General features: G+C 37.8%; 1 long non-coding RNA gene across 1 annotated transcript in view; it reads left to right on the top strand.

Annotated features, from left to right (window-relative positions):
* The window catches only part of LOC148185200 (uncharacterized), a 30999-nt gene extending 12449 nt beyond the window's left edge, over positions 1-18550 (top strand). Inside the window, exons 2-3 of the long non-coding RNA XR_015774082.1 lie at positions 15039-15124; positions 18262-18550. This is a non-coding gene — a long non-coding RNA (uncharacterized LOC148185200). The remainder of the gene's footprint in view (positions 1-15038; positions 15125-18261) is intronic.
* Positions 18551-21551: the final 3001 nt, after the last annotated feature.

Consider the following 21551-nt stretch of genomic DNA (forward strand, 5'->3'; position numbering starts at 1 on the left):
ACAAGCCATTGGTTAAAAAAAAAAAAAAAAATCCAGATGAAAGAAGTTTGTGTAACTATCCTAGTTTATAACCAGGGGATGATTAATCAGAAAAATCAGGAAGCCAACCCCCTGGGAAAGCAACATTGACTATGAGTACCGTGCTGCAGAGTATGTGGGAAGTGCTTAGAAGTAATGTAAGTGGAGCCTCTTCTGGTTTCTTTCCCTCAAGGCCACCCTGGCCATTATGACCCTGCCTAATGCCATTTCTCCATTTACTTGATTTCCAGTCTGTGAAGTCTTTAAGACCAGATGCTCCAGGTCATGAGTTAGGAACAAAAATCTCTCTTGGTAGCTGTTCAGCAGCTTTATCCAAATCACCTCAGAGACACAATTCCATATTACCTTCTGCTTTTCCTCTCTGTTCTCTCCCTGCCCAATGCCTGGATGCTGCTGGAATTCACCACTTTTGGTCACGGTAGTATGGCATCTGGTGATGGGCACTGCTCTTCCCCTGCCCTCTTGCAATCAAGGATCATATCTCATAAGCTGGATGTAGGGAAACATTGTCACTCCACTAGTTTTGAAAGGACTGCTGGTTTGAGTGAGAAGGATTTGATGTCCATTGCAAAAAGTACCTATAAGCAAGAAGCACAGACCTGGTGCTGCTTAATGTGCTATGTGCTAATGTGCACTATTTTCTTCCCCTTCTAAGTGAAAATATTTTTAAATTGATTTTTTTTCAGAACAATTTCATATCACTGTCCTATTCTGTAAACACTTTACAGTGGACTCAATGTTTTTGTAAGTTTATAATGTTTTCTCTAAGTTTATCAGATTAGTGAGTCACATAGTGTTATTACTTGCAAGATAAGGCCAACAAATTTAGACACCAAAGGCAAATTTTCTCTTTCTTTTACTGCAAATTTCTACTACCCCCATATGTGTAAATATGTTTGAGCAATACCAAAAGGGAAATTTAACTTGGTTGTGGTTTTCTCCTTTTGCTTCCATCCAGTAGCACTCTTAATGCAGGGTCTCCTCTGAGTTTCTACTAAACTATCAACACTTCAGTCATGAGTAATTTTCTTAGCTTTCTGCACTGGAGAGAGTGTCCAGGGCAGTATTTCAGGTCAAGTGATTTATCTGATCTATTCTACCAGCAACCTTATCAAGCAGAGCTTTATCTTCTCTCAGTGTTGCCTTCAGAGTCAGATACTCAATACAGACAATGAATAGGATTTCTCAGGTTCTTATACAGAAAGTCTCAATTTTCTTTAATTTTTCTAATTAAAAACCTGCTTCAGAGAGTTTGAGTCTTAAACATGAGGCAGAGTTGAAAAAATGCCAATAGATTTAGGAAAAAATTATATAGTGATAAGTCTTAAAGATAATTAAACTTACAATACAATTAAGTGCTTTGACTTATATTTGACTTATAAAATATCAAGTTCTTATTCTAGGAGAGCTGGGATTTTTTAACCCCCAAAAAAAGCACTCAACTTTTGACTAATATATGGGCTGACCTAACTTAAAAAGGAAGTTTTAAATGAGATACATTGTTTTTGAAAACTTAATACATGGGGAAATTATCCTAATAGTTTGCTGAAATAAAATTTCTGATTAGAGACAAAATATGCCAAGGACAGACTTTCTGAGTGAACTTAATGGCAGAATGATAATCTAACAGAGAAGATAAAACTTTTCTTTTATGAAAAGTGCTGTTCTGAAGGAATGGTTACACACACCTACAGAAATTCAGCAGCTGTATGTCAGTCTTGTGACCATATAGCTAATGGAAGTGTATGGACAAACTGGAGAAATAAAACCCCAAATGAATATTATTAGCCACCGGAAAGTAGTTTTTTTGCAAATCTGATAAAAAGGCAGTTTATCTTTTTTTAAATCACTCTGGTCTGCGGAAGGATTTTGTTTGTATCTTACTGTGTTGTCTTAAAACAGTCTCAGGAGGATAATTTAGCTGCTTCAGTACAGATTCCTAACGAGATGTAGTTATCTCTTAATAGGTGATATTCTTACATGACACAGAATATGGCACTTCATCTGCATGGTTGTATAATTTGATCCTTTGAAATACCAGAACATTAATTGTCATATATGCTGTATAGCACTGTATATTGGTCGTTGAAATAGATATCTTTAAAATTCTTTGCTCTCATTTTTTTTTCCTAACAAGTGTAACACCCATGGCTTGCTTATTTCTATTGGCTTTGCTACTGCTCCGTGATACCATGGGATTCTTGGAGGCTCTTCTGGAGTCATTAGGTACTGGGTTAGAGCATGCCCAAGGGAATACTCTGAACCTGGATACAGCCCTGGCCATGTAACGAAGATTATCCACATAAAATAACTGCTCTAGTATTTTTTAACCAGTTTTAAAATGCTCTAGCTCTTTAGACACACTACAGGACTTTGTTGCCATAATATTTTCCAAGCTTTTCAGGGAAACCTTCCGAAATAATTCCTTTGCCTTTAGGCTAAGTGCTTTGCTATCTCCAGAATGGCAGGAAAGACTGTTGTTTTCATACTTTCACATCTCAAACATGCAATGTATCCATTTTTGAAACATTTATGCCTCAAATTCTGAATGCCTCATATCACATACATGTGTATCAAAGCAAAAAACATTCTGGCTTCTGGGTGTGCCATGTATATGGTTTCCACAGTGGATAAGCCCAGTTTCAATGTAATTTTTTATAATTTGGGTCCTGATGGTCCAGACACATGTAACTATGTCACATGTTCTGTGACAAAGTTGCTTATTTCTACTTACATAGTTATGGGACTTCTGGCCAAAAGATGATTTTGGGAAATTCTACTCTGTGGAAATTCCCTAGAGTGATTACTTGGTTTCTGGGAAAAGAACCAAACAAACCTCTTAAAAACGGGGCTAGACAAATTGTTCTACCCTAACTCTGCTTTGCCTGTCTGGCTGAGCTCACAGATAAAGACAGAAAGGATGAAGTAAGAGTTTGTCATGAGTTGTGTGAGCTTTTTAAAACTGAGAACATTTTAGTACCACTGCATTGCTTTATTGTCACAGAAGTTTGAAGACTGATTTTAAAAATATTTTTGGTAGTTTTAATGTGTTTTCAATTAAATCCTCCGTTTAGTATTACCTGGGGTTTTGTTGCTACTGATGGTATGTGACTTGATTTTTTGTGTGGTGTTTTTTGTTTTCAGAAGAACTAGGCAGCTGGATTTTCAGGAATTTGCCTTTATACAGTCAACAGCTTTTTCCTGGGTAGAGAGATAACTGAAGAAGCGGATATTGCACACACAAGGACTTCTTTGTTTGGAAACCTCATGCTAGATAACTTTGCATGTCTTTCTTTTGCTTTCTTTTCCCAAAAACAATCTTACATGTTCAGAATATTTTGGTGTTCGTGATTTTTAGTTAGTGATGGGTCCAAAGACACAATCTGTTCTATAGTAAAAAGTGCCTCTTAAGTTTTTTCCTTATTTGTTCTTCTGACTCTGAGTTGGAAGGCTATTACTTGGTAGGATTAATTTGTTTTTCATCAAGTCATTTGTTCATCAACCTTTATCTCTAGTTTTGTTAGTAATTTAAACTTTCCTTTTTTTCCATTCCCACAAAAGTTTGGGAAATGTTTCTTCCCCCCTCCCCCCCTTTTTTCATGTGAAGTATTTATCTCTGAAATAATAAGGTTTTGCTCTGGACTGCAGTAATTTATTAAGCCTTCATTATTGACCTCCCTTCAAACTTTTAAAATAAAATGTGGGCAACTTAAATTCATTGGTACAGTAACTGTTTCTGCTTAGTACTAGTCATGACAATCAGCCTGCTATACTGTGTGTCGTGCTCAGTCTGCTGACTGCTTTGTGTCCATGATCAGTAATTCAAGGTACAAAGTGGTAGTGTTGAAGCCAGGGTCTACAGATATCAAGTTCTGCTGGAGGGACATAGTTTGGTACATGTGCTTCAGTTCTAGTGTAATAAACAGCAGCTTTCACATGTGACAACAGCACTATGTATTCTGTTGTTGTTAACAGATGTAAAATAATACCCTAAATGGGAGGCAATTTTACATCCTTCCCCCATCTCCATCCCCCCCGTAACGAGCAGATATCCTTTGTATTTCTGGAAAGTTTGTGACCTTGGCTTTTGGGTACAAATGCATGGATAACCTTCTCTGCCCATTAATGGAACATTATGTCTGCTTTGCTGCTTCCATAACAGTGTCACTTTATATAAACAGTGCATGTGCTGTATACCATGACTTTTTAAACCTGCCACTTGATGTATGAACTCATGATCAAAATGAAATCTTTGTCATATGTACATTGAAATTGTCCCATTTATGTAACCTTTGATCGTTATTGCATTATCTGAGTGCCAGTTCTACCAACTACCTAGAATAACCCTTTTGAATAACCCTTTTATCTAGCCTCTTTTTTTTTTCTTTTGTGTCAGTTTTAGGTTTGATTTATTTGAGGGGCTTTTTGGAGGGATTTGTAGTGCCTCATTTTCTTCTCTTAACCAAAATTCCTGAATTCAGTTTGGCTCTTTTTGGCCTTCAGGTTTTCTTAGTTTGTTTTTATTTTTTAATACACTTTAAAATCTTGTATTACTGTTTAAAATGTTGAAGTGCAACCTTTTTAATAAAATATTGAGCATCTGATCTCAGCACTTTTTTGCCAGGTTCCATTAGAACAGCTAAAAGATTGGGAGCTGTTTTGTATGTCATTCTCATTATTGTTTTCCACTTACAAATTCTACTTTGTTTGAAATGGAGTGTCCCTGTATTCTGCAGCCCTGACCTTGCAAGCGTCACTTTTACTGACATATGCCCTGTATATTACAATATGTGCTCTACTGACGTTCTGGCCTTTAGGGCTATGTCTGGATTAATAAACTACGCTCTGTGGACAGAGCTGTCCTACTGAGAAGGGAGCACAGTTTAACTGTGTGGATGAAAGCTGCACTGAGAGACTTTTCCTCAGGTTCAGAGCAGGAGGCGTGCCATTTGGCTCACTAGAGCAGGCATAGCTTCTGTTTGCTCCCTGAAAGGCAGCACACAGATCACTTTTTTTGCAGCCTTAGTTTAGTAGTGCTTCTAGTGCCCTACGTGGTGCTGCAAGTGTTTTGTTTTTTTTTTATTTAACATGCCACTGTACAGGACACTGGCCTTGCTGCTGTGGTCATGGAATTTGGTGTTCCTATCTGGCCTTACTCCCCACAGACCTTCCCCAGATGATAGAAAAGTATCTCAGACAATGTTTTGGTTTGGAAAGGGAAAGTAAGGCTTCAAGGAGTTTCACAGAGAATTTGTGGTTTCATACCTGTTTAATGTGAAAGGCAATTGGAAATTCCTGCATGGCTGTGGGAGGTCTTGAGATGAGACATATGGAAAAAACATATATGACTGTGACAGGTGGGTCAGAAATGTTCCCTTTATTAATTCTGAAAAGAGAAGTAGCCTCTGCAGAGGTAGAAACAGGAATAAAAGCAGATTTCAGCTGGTTTCTTTTTAAAGTTGATCTGACCATGTGATAAGTACCCATTTCTCTATGTGCTATGGCTTTGAGGGTTTTATGTCAAGATCTTGTTACCATAGCATTGTACCTCCTTGGCTCAGTGGAATCATTGTAGACCAATTTTACGTATGAAGAAGTGACTAATAATCTAAGAGAGCACTCTCCCTTAAGTAAGGGAGAAAAGATGCTCCATAATGCAGAAAGCTAATATTGCCGTTGCTGTTTTGATACAGCATTAATGTATTGACTTCTCTATAGTTATTAATGCCCTTAAAATAGATTCTATCCTCCTTGACATCTTCCATTCTGAATTTAATAGAGACTTTAATGAAATTTTATGGTAAAGCAACTTGCCAGAAGGTCAAGAAAGCCAAAAATAAAACTGGGAATGTAAGTCATCTACATGTTCTTTTCTTTTTCATTTGTGATGATAGCACTTCAGGCTGGAAAATGAGCTAGAAGCTGATTACCAAAGAGATGAGGAAGGGAGGATAGGGAGGGTGGGGGTTAAAGATTTTGGAACATAGCATAAAGTGTTGAGAAACCAGTCTCTTTTGCTACAGTCTGTGAAGTTTCTATTCAATAGCTTGACAGTTATAAATGTTGTGCTGCCTTAAATGCTTTCAGAATGACTTACACAGAACCTTGTTATTGCTTATTACACAGTCCCTTGAATCTATGTTCTTGGCTGATGATTTTTTTTTCTACAGTACACTTTTCTTTCTTTAGAAAACAAAATTTTTAAGGGACTGTGTGAAATTCTCAGCACTGAGCAGGAAACGTAGCCACTCAGCTTAGTCACAAATAGCTCTGTGTGGAAGCACCCAAATTTAGTTGGCTAATTGAGAGCTCTGCAGCATAGTTCATTTCTCGTCTTTCTCTTGAGTCTTTCCAAAATACCTGGATCTATTAAGGACTTGCTTCTGTGCTCACTGGGACATGAGGTCATGCACCATTCTTAAGCATTGGACTCTGGTTGCAGAAATGCAGTTTGTAAAGCATAAACCACCAAGATAAAGAGAATGTGATTTGTAAGACATAATTAAGACTGACAAAAATATGTACCTGTTACACTAGCCACGAAGAAGGAAAAAGTGCCCGTTTTCCTAAGGAATTATGTTGCAGGAGCAATGGACTGTTTATTAAGGGCAAGATGGTGGTGTAGGCCTTTAGAAGGTGAAAGAAGGAATTGTATTCTGTAGCCTAAGTCTCTTGCATTAGCATGGGCATGGCAGGCCCATGTGGAAGATGTGTGCCTCCAGCTGAGATTTGTTCTGCCTGTGTAGACTATCTATAGAAAATGAAGTGTTGTGTAGAGGAAGACTAATCCACTTTCTTCTGATAGGTCTTGAGGGGATCAGCTATGGTGCTTGTGAAGTCAGTCTCAAACTGGAATTCTGAATTGTTTGAAAAGTCTGTTTTTCTTGGTGTTGTCCACTACTTGGATTCAGCAGCATGTAGGAATACTTTGTCTTCAAAACCAAGTTTCAAGGGGTTGGGAAAGTAAGTGCTTGTATTCCTTGCTTACACAAGGTGAGAATCTTGGGGATACCCTGTGGTAACTTGGGGAGCACTGGTAGAGGTCAGCAGGGAAGGCAAAGCAGATGGAGAAGCTGTCAGCTACCAGCAAACCTCTGTTGTGGAGTAGTATAGATGTGTAATCAATTCTCTACACTCAAACCTTGCAGAGCAGCCTCACACAAACACCTCTATTGTTTTAGGACATCTACAAAGTGAAAAAGCAGTGACCAAATGATGTGAACTGCTCCTAGTCCATTATTATGGAGCCTGTTCTAAGATTTAGGTGTGAAGCTAAGTGGCCCATGGTAAACAAGGCATGTGTATCTTCCAGACAGTGTCTGCATAGAGTATGTGTGTAAAGACCTTGAGTAGCAAATGTAGTGAATTAGTCTTCAACATGTTCATTAAAAAGAGCTTATATACTTTTCTATTGAATCTTAACAGCATTGGATTTTTTTTCTGTTGCTAATGACATCTTATTTAAAAAATAAACCCAAATGATCAATGTCTTGGACAGATGTCCATACAGTTCAATCTTTTGTAGAGACTGTTCCTCACCTGGATATAAGCTTTGCTGACATCTGTTTATAGCTGCACACATTTAACAAAGAGTTGCAGTGCTTGCACAGTAGGATTATCTTAAAAATAAGATTTTAAATGCCATTTACTCTGTCATTGATTTCGTAGGGGTAAGAGTGCAGTAGAAGTATTTTAGGATCATGTGATGGGAAGGCACTACATTTGAACAAATAGTCTGGACAGTATCCTGTTCACTATATTGCAGTGGGATCCATAAGATCCATAACAGAGCGTCATCTAAATGAACTATGAAATGGAATTCCTGGTAGTCTGACACAACATGTTTTTTTACAGCAATATACAAAATATACAGTGTTTGAGTGCAGGCGTGATCACAGATTAGTGGACAGAATCACAGCTGATCCAAAACATGGAACTACACATCATTTTAAAAATGGATTTCTGCTTTGGAAGGGGAAAAAATTTACAGTTTTATAAAAAATTGGTACAGCTGCAGACTTGATTAACTTGCTGTAAAATATTCTTTTACTGCCTGGAGGGAAAAGTTTCAATAAGAATCTTGTTTCCAGAAAAATTCTACTCCTCAGAGTAAGGATCTCTAACTGCAAATTAAGACAGGAAAAGAAGGATGTGTAATATAGCCTGATTTAAAAAAAATAAAGCTACAAAATGAAGCAAAAAAGCCTAGAAAGGTACCATGAACCTTTTTGGTTGGGAGAATATAATTTAATATTGCATTGGAGAGAGAATATTTGTGAGGTCAAACACTCAGCCAAGATTTATCCCTATGCTGTTAGTCAGCTGGTAAAGCAAGTATGAAACAAAAACCCCTGACTGCTACCTCTTCCTTCTTTTTGGACTTTTAAGACTGCTCACATGCATAAGTGATTGGAGAAGCAGGCCCACTTATTTTTTTTTTTCCTACAATTATTATTAATTATTAATAAGGAATATTTTAAGACCTTGGTTTGGAAATTCTATTTTTGAGTGTGTGAAAAAAGCACTTGGCAGATGTAGGAGAATGGGATAGAACTTGTCTATTACAAATCTTCATAGTGCCTGAGGAGAGGTCAGTTTTGTGATGCCCTTTGCCAAGAATTGCAGAGGAATGTTCCTGGACTGAGCCTAGGAATTAAGGACTATGGCCACTGTATATTTGTTCATGCATGTTCTGCTGTCTGGCACAAGGGTTATCCACTTTAATCCTCTTCCCTCCCAGAATTATTTTTATTCCTGGCAGCAGTAATCTGTGCTGATGGGACAGAGAAAACTGCAGCTCTGTTAGTCAGAATAGTGGGTACAGAGCAGTGTAGATCATTAGGACAAGTTCATCAGGTACCAGAGTACTCGTGCTTCTGATATACTTGAAATCCTTGTGCTTCATATTTTGCAACTATGCTGAAAAAAAATGCTGTAATCTATAAAATTTAATAAATTACTGATTTCTAGTAGCAGAGTGGACTGAGGTGTGTGATGGTCTTATATCTGAGGTAATGTGTCTCAAGACATCTGAAATTGTAAAAAACACTTACATATTTTGGTCTCTTGACTGAAGGAGCAAATATTTCATTCTCCATAAATGAAGTAGGTAAAAAAAGTGCAGACAAATAAAAGTTCTGGTTTTGCTTCCAGAAAATGAATAAAGTTAATGCCTGTTTTGGTTCAAGGTAAGCATATAAAGTAAAAACCCTTGCCCAAGAAACCCTGAACCAAATGAAGCTATGCTTCATAATGAATAGAACTCAAGGAGAAATAAGGATTTCATGACTGTCATTTAATAATAAGTGAGCAACATTACAGATCCAGTGATCAGAACCACTTTCAATATGTTGAGACATATTCAACATCTCCAGTTCCTGTCACAGAAAGCTTAATGTTGTATTACTCTGTAAAAACCACATTTATACCTTTTATTTCTGTAGCTGTAAATTATTTTAGCAGCAGTGAGCCCAGCAGAAATAGTTTGGTCCAAGAAGTGTATGTTGGGTTATGCATAATGGCAAATACAGTGAGTACCCTGCATTAATCCAACTGCATGGCACATGAAATATTACCACAGCTTTTTTGTTTTTGTTTTAAACTCTCTTAAACAATAGCTGTCCAGTGGAAGCACTTCACTTTTGAACACTTAAAGGCTGCTCACACGTGATGCAAGTCTGCTGCTGTCAGATGCTGAGTGATGTCAACTGCATCAAATGCCCTTTTCACAATGCACTATATGGACGCTGCATTCTGGTCTTATGTTTATTTGCAATACATGCAGTCGAAAACAACAAAGCTGACATTTCATACTCAATCTTCCATATTTATTTAGTAAGGGAAAGCTTAAATTATGTGTCTTTGAAATAACTCTTCAGAGGCCACTCAGGAATATTAAGAATAAATTAAACAACATAAGACTGAAGATCTGTGACTTTGGCTTCCAGCAAAGTCAGCCTTTAAAGTCAGATCTGTATTCTGCATCTTTCTGTGAGGTGCACAGCTGGGCAATTCAGAAAGTCCAAGAGGGACTGAGGAACGGGGCCTTATCAGAAATTTACTTTCATCTGTTTGGCACTTCAATCTGTGAGACTGTATATACAGAAAGCAGATTGGTGTTTCAGCTCCCTATGGACCACAGAATATATTGCTCTTTCTGCTGTCTTCAAGGACCTCAATAAGGAAAAGCTGCCAGTCTTTCTTTAGAATGATTCCTTGGAAAATAGTGTTTGAAAAGTGTGGAAGGATGACATTTTAATTCAAGGAAACGTTTCACTTCCACTTACCTATCTAATCAGTTGACTGTGCTGACTTTAGCACTGCAGTGTGTGCCAAGGAGAAGGGAATATTTGGTTTCTCCTTGAAGCCATATTCTTTATAGTCTTGTACCTAAGAATTTACTTTTCTGAAGAAGCCCTCCAGCGTGAATGCTGTGGAAGCTGTGAAGCAGTGCAATCACACGTAGGATGTGTGCTCATGTGGGGGACATTCCTAGAGACCCAGAAGTGCTGCATAACTTGTAACAGTAATTAGGTTCATTTAATACAGTTTTGGCAGTGTTGGTCCAGGCTTTGGGCAACATTATGGGGAGTATGGAAGGTGGTTTAGAGCAACACTGGGTTTACTTCTTCCCTGTAAGAAAACAGGGAACAAAATTGCACAAAACATGGGTTGTGTACCTGAGCCTTCGATTTTTTTATGAGAAACCAAGCTGGTGGCTGGTTTCATGTTCTGGGATTGCCTCTTCTGGCCACTGTTTTTCAAAGTGCTCCAGTTAGTCCAAGAAATATGAGAAGAGCCAGTTTAACAAGTAATTTGTGCTACAGGAGAGTTATGCAGAATCTGCTGCAAATTCTGCCTGTAACCTGGAGCCACACTGCATCAGCTCTTACTGCAAACAACTCTGCTCCAGGTGGCCACACACTGCAATTATGTAATGAGTATGAGCAGCAGTGTGCCAGACTGTTTGGAGACAGTATTTTCTCGAGAAGAGTGGGCTTATTACTTAAATAAGCTTTCTGAAAATTATTCTGTAAAGATGCTTGGGCCTGGTTTGGTATTATGATGTATCTTATCTCACTGCAACACTTAGAGTGTTCAGACAAGTGGAAAGGCTTTCTGAAAGCTTGCCTTTTTCACTCCACAGCTCAGACGTATTGGGGAAAGTTAGACATGTGCTCTGCCTCTTAGGACTTCCAAGTTGAGAGCATGAGACTGCTACCCAGTGAAATGTGACCTGATATGAGACTCAGTCTGATTTATGGTATCCCACAATGCCATCCAAAATTTGTGCTGCACTTATTTTCTTCTAGAATTTTAAATCTTTATATCCCATTGAATTTGTGTCAGAGATATGAAGATTTTTTTGTTTGAGGTAACTTGAGTCCTTCTTTAGAGGAAACAGTAAGTTTGAAATTGTATCCATTTCCAAAATGGAGATGGAAGTTGCTGGATCATTAAAAGGGGAGAAATAAACCCCTCAACAGCAGTATTGGAGGATTGGAATATTAGGGAAAGGACTTTTCAGTTAGGTTTGGCTAAAGGATGTCTGAAAGTGCAAGCAGGGCAGCTGTTTCAGATGTTTTCTGATCTCAGAAAGCAACACTGTGTCAGTAAAGAGGATTGTACCACATAGGTTCTATTTCATTGCAGTTTTTATCTCTTATATGAAATAACCATCCAAGAATTTTTAAAAAATATTATTTTTATTTCTCTGATCAGAAAGAGTAGCAAAATGCTTCTGAAAGCCTGCTGTGTAATTAGAAAAATGGCAAGGGAAGAGCTGTTCTATGTGTTACTGCTCATTTTCTGTGCATGAATGACTTATACAAAAACTCAGAAAACCCGTAAAAAGTTTATATAAAGAGAAAGATGACAGAAAACTGGAATGTGATATTTTTGCTAATGGTAAGTTGTACTTATGTCTATGAATTAGTATATTAGTGGATATAAAGTGTAATTTAAATAATAAAGTATAATTTAATAAGTGTATATGGATAAGGTAAGCATGTAAGAAATATCTTGGAAGCGAAATTATTATGACATCCATTCATCCATCCAGATCTATATTTACAAAATCAAAATCTTTTAATACCCCATCTTTTTTAACTTCAGTATTTTCCTTTGACTGACTTGTTCATGGCTTTATTTTTATGTTACTGTAGTTTATGTTACTATATTGGATAAATTTGAAAATATGGTTCTGGAAAGGAGTGGAAAAGAGCAGCAAGTACAAAAATATACTATTGGTAGATCTTTACAAAAGAGAGCGAATGCAAATCTAAAAGAATACTTAGAATGCAGGGAAATACATTAACAACAGTGAGTAATGGAAGGTACTGTTCAGTATACATAAGAGAGGTGGCAGCAAAATGTAGGCTTTGAAAGATAGGCTTTGCCTAACTCCTGGGTTTAGCACATAATTCTAGAACCTAGTTCAGTTCTAGCTCAGATGAAGGTGAGAACTCCCATAGCATCCTTTCAGAGGGAGAAAAACTTACTTTTGGGGGGCAAACCTAGAAATTTAATAAGCTGATGTTGATAAAAGCAGCTTAAACTTTCAAGAAAAGTTCTATTACACCAAAAAAATTGGAACACTTATTTCCAACTAAATTTTTGTAGGGAGTACAATGAATTGTTTGTTATCACAATCCATGCTTGCAGCAGTGCAATCTAGTACAGTTGCCAAGACCTATTGGTAAAATGTGAAACTTCTTGATCTGTGAAACTAGCTAATGTAACCAAGGTAAAGACTATTTCAGTCTTAAGGAAAAAAAATAAAATCAGAAGTGAGGCTAGTAACATCTGTAGCCAAAATAGCTATAAGAGGAGATACTGACTTTTCAGTTGCATAAGCTTGTGCTTTAATACTTAAGGACATTGCTTCCTCTTTGCTTCCTCATTCTTGGTTCTCATCATCAAAGCCTGGCACCAGCCATGTCTCTGGTCTGTACCAGTTTTCTTGATTCTCTCTCCACTCTAGCTATGATGGGACATAATAGAAGTACCACAACTTCTAACAATGCTCACTGTCTCCATGGCTTTTGGGGGTTGTCCTGAGCTGTAGCAGGCTGTGTAAATGTTCAGACTGATGCTACTTGTACAAGTGGTGGAATCAATTGTCTGTTGTTCTGAATTTACCTCAGATAAAGCTATGCTTGGTTCTTTTGTAACATAAATTGAGTAATCTTACAAAATACCTAAGGTTTCCACTCAAAAGTCTGATTTCAGTTAAGTATCACTTTGTTAATCAAAAATAAGAAGAAAGTATTTTATATTTACCTCTCAACATGTTGAGACATATTTATTGCCCAGGTGTACTCTAGCAAGGATGGTGTGAGAAGGCATGGTCCTATCTAGCTGTCCCAAGGTCCTGGTTGGCCCTCCAGTGGCCACTGCAACTTGCCTTTCTTCCTCTGAAATGAGGAGGAAAGGATTCCTTTGGCACACAAGACTAAATTCAAATGCTGGCCTCTCGTGTCCAGATTTGATTAATGTAATACACATGCTGTGCACTGGACTAAACCTTTTAAATCAGCCTCAAGTTGATGAAAAATTACTTTGATACCTGTGGAGCCTGAGACTTTTCTGGATGCAATTCAAGATGCTAGGTTTTACCTACAGATCCATGAATGTCCCTGGAACTTTTTCAGTTAGAAAGAAGATTTGGTTTTTCTTATCATCAGTATGAAGAAGTAGATGCTCATGAGCTGGATCATACTTTGTTTAATGGTGTGAAAAGCTGTTAACCCCTTTTGTTGTGAAAGTAATTATTTGTGGAGAGTTGGGGAGAAATAGTAGGGAGAAGAGGAATGTGGTATGCCATTTTGTGATGAATTATTGCTGCTTATTTCCTGGTTTGTTGCATTCTCTTGGCTTTTTTCTGTTGCATCTTAAATGTACAGATGTGCTCCAAAGACCAGATTAGCACCAGTCTCTATGGCTTCCACATCTCTTCTGCTGCAGCTCCATGCGGTGATTTGAAATAAAATGGTGTACGTGCAAACTGGCACACAAATGAAGTTACTTTCATTCTTTTTCCATTTCAAATTGAGGTGTCTGAAGAGCTCAGGCAGGTTTAAAATTCTATATAAATTTATATTATTCTATGTGGGGTTATAAATTACAGCAGAGAAACTGTATCTGTAGTCTTGTTCATGTTACAAGTCTAACTTTTCTATGACTTTATAGGATTATGGGTGGGATAGGAAGGAAATTGTTAGGAAAACCTCAGCAGCGGTGGAGGATCTAGTTAGTATGTTTGAACTATTTGGGGGATTCTTGTGCCCTGATCAGAATTTTTTGATGCAAGTCAGTGATTTTACTGCTCTAAATATCTTACCAGCTGCAGACTAATTCCTGCATGTGAGGATTTGTCTCTTCTGAGCATTATTTTAGCTGAGCTGTTGCCTTGTGGTACATGAGTGGCTCTGTCACTCTACAGGTGGATAGTCCTGTCTCCTCAGGAGCACTTTCACCAGCAGTCATGTTCCTTGCTTAGCTGCTGATGCAGCCTTTCATGTGGAAGAAAATCAGAGTGAATTTAGCAATTCTAGTGAAATCATTTGGCAGAAGCTAGTTAGCTAATAACAGAGAGTTGTTGTCTTGAGCATCGCGTGGTTGGTGAATGGAGTTGTAATATATTAATTGACAGAAGTGGACCATCTGCTTTTGAGTATTGTTGAATGATGAGCACAATGGGTATGGAGTGAGGGGAAAGGAGAAAAAAACAATACTGGTGCTCCAATATGTCTTTCTTCCTCACTTTTCCCAAAAAGAAAAATGAAAGAACAGAGTGCATCTAAAACTCCAAATACAGATATCAACTAAAATTATCTTAAAATGGCTATATAAAAAAATATTTGGATTTTATGGACATATTTCAATTTCTGTGCTGAAAATGGACAGTGGCCTTACAGAAGGAAATTAACTCTATTTGTGTTGGTGGTGATACTTTTTCCTGTAATTTTTTCCGTGCACGCTGTCTTCATGTTTTTCAGAATGCTCTTCTAACATGTGTGCACCATAGAGTTTGGAGATTCTAGTGGCAATTTATGCCCTGGAACTTAAGGCAACCTTCACTAAGGTAAGTGCATACATTTTTTTGTTGCATGTTTTTCTCTAAGACTCTGCTGCCAGTCTGAGCAATTCAATCACCACTTCTGACCAAGAGCATGTTTTCTGTTTACAGACTGATGGTAGCACAGACACTTCATCACTCCTGTGTTCAGGTTTACTTATCTTACCAATATTAAGTATGTTCAGAAAGCTTACTTGTCCAATATTTTTCTTGCTGCCTTTGCAGGTGAGTGAGTCTCCATCCTCCCCCTCAGAAGGACTCTCTGAAGAATCCTTCACAGTTGTGGTTATGGTAACTATGGGTTATGCCTAGTTGTACTAGCAGAAAATTATAACAGTTGAATATAAAGACTATTTCATATAATTTCTCTTGTCCCTCTCTATAAAGCATTCTTCTTATTCAACTGTTCTCTGTATCTCATGGGGTTTGTTTTGTTTGTTTGTTCTTGTTCTTAGTTATCCTATCTGAATTTTTTTTTCCTCCAAAAGGATACTGTGAGAATTGTGACCTTCATCTAAACCTTGTTCGGTACTGTACATCTCTTAACAGAAGCACCTGCTGTTGCTCTGGCCTTGCAGTGGATGCCAGATAGTTAAAGGGATGCACCCTTTATAACCATGATTTTTGCAGTACTCATCTAATCTCTATTTAACTGGAATTTAATGTGTCCTGCAGGGATTGACAGTACTTATCTCATATATTGTCATTAGCTTGAGACAGTAACCTTGAGGGAGGAGAAGCTTAATAAGACTTTATTTGGTTCTGATTCTTGCTATGAAAATGTTAGGCTTTCTTGGGAGTGTGACATCCACTGCTTAATGGAGCAGGCACTGGTGTTGTGGCTGGGGAGGTCTCCAAAAGTACTTCAGTCAAATTGTCCCATGCCAAGAGGTTCAGTACAGGGAATGATATAAACATGAAGAGAAAATTGAGGCAAATTAGCAGCCCAGTCCTCCTTAAAGCATAGAAGGACAGCAGAAACCAGAGGGAAAAGAAAGGTGCCCCTGTACAGGCAGTAGTTTTTCTCTCATGGTCCCTGTCCCAAGTTTTCCTCTTCCTTCCTCTCCCTAATCCTAAACCTTCCTATTCCTCTGCAAATCAATTTTGTATTCAGCAAGCATAAATTGTTCATTTATTATGAAATAAATTCACAAAAGTTCAAAAATTGTGTTCATTCAGGAACACAAATGCACATTCACATTAAATTTGTAAAATATAATAAAATGAAGTGCTTCTATGTAGTCTGTGATTCTTTTTTTTTTTTTAAGAGAGATTTTGGGCAGGAGACCAAAACTGGTGAACATATGCTTTTAATGCAGTATAGTAGCAGATGGGCAGAAACAGCCCATCGAGAATTCACTTGTTCTTTTGAAGTCAAATATGATACTAAGTAGCAGAAGTAAAGATAATGAGGTGAGCAATTTGGTTTATGACAAGCAGGGGAAGAAATTTGTTTTCAATTAGCCTAATAACATATGAGACCAAGGTTAAGGTATTTAAGGATATAGCACCATTTGAGTTTTAGTGCAGTTCAAAGTCTCATTGTATTTTGCCACAAAAAAATAAAAAAATATTGAAGTGAGTGCTTTTAGGCTGGATTTGTAGTTGAGGATCATGGGAAGAGTTGCAGTAAAAAGCACTGACACCAGATGAGTTACTCTGGGTTTGTAGGCTGGTCCATTACATGGTATTGCTCCTCTTCTCTTCAAAGACTGGCAAAGTGAAGCTTTCAGATGCTTTTCATATGTATTGGATAGTCACTTCTAGGAAAAAGTGGAATTTATTCTAAGAATTATTCCATTTCCCATTATTAGACCATATGTACATAACCTAAACTGCTCAAAAATAAAAGTACTTGAGTACTGAGTGTCCTGGCTCAGGGCAAATTTTGGGAGGAAACCTCCAGAGGGGTCTCCTCTAAAAGGCAGATTTCAGAGGCCCCTTGACCAACTGGTTCATGAATAATATTAAACAATGGAACTCCTCGTTGTTCTGAAGAGATGGTAGATCCAGAGATCCAGAGTCCATTCTGTAGGTGTGGCTCCGTCCAAGCTAAGAGCTGAAAGGGCCGTGTCCATAGGGTGCCTCTCCCCGCTGGAGTTTGCTGGCGTGGGCTCCTGGTGCTGCTCTTCTGGACCGGAGCAGAGCTGAACAGTTCCTCTGCAACGCTGAACAGATCCCCTGAAGAAGCCACAGTCTAGGGAAATAAGTTTTGTCTCAGCTAATGAACTACAAGCTAGCTTAAAAGCCCTGCTTTTCCCCACCCTTCTTCCTCTCTGTCTCTCTGGACCTAGCTTAAAGCTACAGGACCCATTTCTGGCCAAAAAAACAAACAATGGGGATGCCAGCATCATAAAGCCACTCTAGGATCCTGAGTTTTCCTATTTTATTGCACAGTGCATTGTGAAAGCTGGAAGAAATAAGTTGATTGAATGTTATGCTATCTATACATGGTGTTCCAGGTACGCAATTATTGTCAGAAATTGCTATACACTGCTTTTGACTTCACAGTAAAAGAAGACATCAGTCCAAGAAATAGTATGGAAATATCTATAGCACATCCCTTCATCCTTTCTAAGCCTCTGTGCAGCTATATTTTAAAATCCTCTGCAATTTTCCTTGACCCATCCATGCACACATCTTCCGAAACTACATTTTTTTGTTCCCGTTTCCCTTTGTGTGCTGTGATTGTACTGCAGGGTCATTCTTTGTGGCAAGAGCCACAGGATGAGGCTCTCTGCCCGGCTCACAGGACTGTCCTTCCCCTTGCACATTTGCAGGGGGCCCTGTGTGGGTCTCCTAGGATGAGCCCTATAACCCTCAGACATGCTTTAACTTGTTTGCCCTTCTCCAACCATTGTATTTGAAGTTCTGCATCAACTCACCTTCCTCAAATGTTTTTAGGGATACTTAAGCAACACTGGAAAGTGTGTGTTGAGGTACCCATGGTGGTTTGTTTGATGCTTGAATTTATGCTTTTTTTGTTACATTACTCTAATTAAGTCTTATACACTTTATATCTACAGTTTTAGAAGCTGAATTTTTATCCTTGTGTATGCATGCACAGATGAGCCTTTATACAAACCTATTTGGCAGAACAAGATTTTTATCTCTTTACCAATGTGCATTCTTTTGTCTTATAGACATCTGGTCCTAAAAGACAATGGACAGGATGAAGCGTGGAACTCCCCCTGGAATTTAGGGCTGGGGCACCATTCAACACCTGGATTGGTTGGCAACTGTCCCAATCACAAATGTGATTGTGTCAGGAAGCTGTGTGTGTTCCACCATTCACTCTAAAGTGAAATGCCAAGCCTGAGGAGGTGCATGACACATATGATGTGGAGTTTACCTACAGCCCCCTTTGCCTCAAACTGTTGTGTTTTCCTCTTGAACTAACTAAATAATAATAAAAGAATCTGGATATTCTGAGTAACACTAAATAGAGGTCTCCAGTTTTGTGTATATCTGTATACTATAGCACTTAATCTTTTAAATACGAGTTTTACTTTTCTCAGCATGTAATATTCGATCATGCAAAAATACCACTGAACTGGTGTAGGAATCCAAGAGGATAAGATCATGCCACAGTGATCAGTTGTTTAATATCATGGAAGGTAAAAATCACAAAAAATAAATTTTACCTGGATGTTTAGGGTAGGGTATTTGAAGATTTCTTTTATTATACTGGTACTGTGCCATGTGCTTGTTATAAACCTCTGGAAGCACTGAAGAGTGATACAGGTTATCTTTTCAGTGCTTGCCTCTTGCTCCAAGGCCATTACTATTACTGGTTACAGACTCTTTCATGGAGGTTGGTTCTTCCAGACTTCAATAGCTCCACATCCACTTCCATATGAAGTGCTTTCCCTGCAGTCCCTTTGTAGGACTAACAAGCCCAACAAACTTATTAAAGTTATCTAAAGTCTTTTCCTGCAGTTCAGTGAGTTCATACATGGAAAAACTTAGCACTCCTTATGCTTATCACTCTTTTATTGGAAGATTTTAAACAAATGACTTCCCTGCCACTGCTGTGACCTTGAAAGTAAGAGTACAAACGCAGGCATAATATGTAAGGAGGCAAATAAAACTTTAAAGAAGTTGTAAAGGGTACTGTACAGCTTGTTTCTCCATTGGTTGAAGTAGTGGTGTGATGGGAGGGTAGATCAGGCATCTTCTCCATGTGGTTTCTCATGAGATTTCCTCTGCACCTGTGTCTTCCCAGCCATGTGACTGCAACTGGCTTCTAGGTCTTCAGAGAGATGTTACTAACACATAATATCATTGTTACTTAAGTTCTTCCTTCCTAGCCTGCTACTCTTACTGTTTTTTGAACCTTCTACTGCTGCAAAAATTCATGAGGTGCTCAAAACTTTGACAATACAGTCAAGAGAATGCCTTGTTACCCTTGCAGTAGGGTTTTAAATAAACCATTTGCTGTCACTCTTCGTGCATCCTGCTCTTTTCCAAGGGTATATCCACCACAGCTTTAAAATCAGTGTTTATATTTCTAAGAGCATTTGAATCCTTCTTGTACATAAAAATATTTTGTGCCAGTGAGTTGACTTTTCTGGTAACTTGTAGCCTGAAAATGTATGAGTGACTATGGTTCAGGGAGGAGTCACAGAAAGAGTGTCTTCTGAAACAGAGAAAAATAATGGAAAGTGTGGTATTTTGGGCTTTTCTTTTGTATTTTATATTTGGAGAATTGTTATTGTCTGAAGAAAAAAGTATTACCTTGCACTAGGGACATAGTGCTCTTACAGGAGGAAAGCCATAGTAGATTTTGAATGTATACATGATGTTTACTTCAGTGATTGTCACAATAGGCAAATAAGGGCCTAAAAAAACCCCATTAAAAATAGGGCATAAAATAAACCATTAAAATAATGATATGATTTTCTTTTCTTAATAATATATCCCCTAAACTAAATCCTTGGCATTAAGTTAAATGCTTTCTTCAACAACATTTTATCTGTATAATGCTAAATTTTGCAAAAGTAAAATATAGAAAAATGACATGTACTTGGTCATAAAACAGTGAGTTCTGCTTGGTTTAGTTGTAACTTAGCCATGAAAGATCTTTTCTTACATATATGCCTCCAAATGTTTAGATTTGTTCCAACATATTTCCTCTCAGTCCCATCTTATGGAACTTAGATTTTTAAAATTGTCCATAAAATTATATATTTCAAGAATTACACTTAGGATTTTGCAGTCCATTGAAGTTGCAGCTCTTTTCACATCTGAAGAATGTGCTATGTTGAAGAAGCCCACTTATGCTTCCAGACAAGCCCTGTGTGGTCTCTTTCTGAGGAACAGGGTGAATCTGTGCAACTTTAAGTCCAGTCTAATAAGCTGCTTTTCACTGCAGGAGTCAAACTTGCTACCTGTTTTGTTGTGTAGACTTACTAATATCTACCTCTGCCTGATGCAGCTCGCTAGGATCCAGGTAAACCTTGTTTTCTGCCCTTTATTTTGTTTTATTAAACTAAGAAGGGATTAATATGTAATCCCATGTATGTTTGCAATATCAGTTGAATAATGAGACCGAGGGAAAGAAACAAGAGGGGAGAGTATTTTATCCTAGATATTTTTTACATATCTGAAGCAAAAGGTTCCCATATGGGGGAATGTATATGAGATGGAATTCCTCCAGTGATAACTGGGACTATTCTCCAAAATAAGAACATTTCTAGGCCTATTGATGTGTCTGCCAGTTAATTTTGCATTATTTTTGTTTACAGTGTTTTCTGTATACACTGTTTAGAAACTATATTCTTCAACTCCTAGAAACTATTCATTGTTTAGAGAACTGGTTCTTATGTACTTAATATTTTGAGATCTCTTTTACAACAGCTAATTGAAAAAAAAAAAGATGATCGTTCTGAAAACAGTTTTCATAATACTCAAAAGTAAACTGGAAAGTCTGCATAATTTTAAAATTATAATTAAATTGATAATTAAAAAATAGTATGTTGCTATTTAACGTTGCTCAGCATTGCTGTCTAACAGGAACGAAGTTACTAAATGCATACTAGTGCATCTGTCTTCAAATCGTAAAGCCAGTCCATCTTCTAGATCAGAGGAAAGCTACCTTTCAACTGTGTTTACTTGTGTATATGGAAAAAATGTTTATACTAGCATGCATTCACTTATGAGAGTGCAATCAGCCAGCAGCATTTACAACGCTGAGACTTGAAGTTGATCTGTCAGAGTTTCCATATTATTTTATGATAATGCAGCTCTTTTTAGTTCCAAAATTCTGCTCTTGTGTTTTTTTTCCACATAAGCTTTGCGCTCCTAGAGAACAAATAGGAAATTATAGTTATAAGCAAGTCCCCTGTGAGTTGAGTTCTAATGCTGTGATGGGATTAGATTAACTTTGCACAATTCTGATCCTCATTATGAGCCCTGTCAGAAAGCTGGATTC

Source organism: Pseudopodoces humilis, chromosome 1, assembly GCF_049639895.1.
Source record: "Pseudopodoces humilis isolate 2021_Gansu_Grassland_sample_001 chromosome 1, ASM4963989v1, whole genome shotgun sequence".
In the NCBI taxonomy this organism is placed as follows: Eukaryota; Metazoa; Chordata; class Aves; order Passeriformes; family Paridae; genus Pseudopodoces; species Pseudopodoces humilis.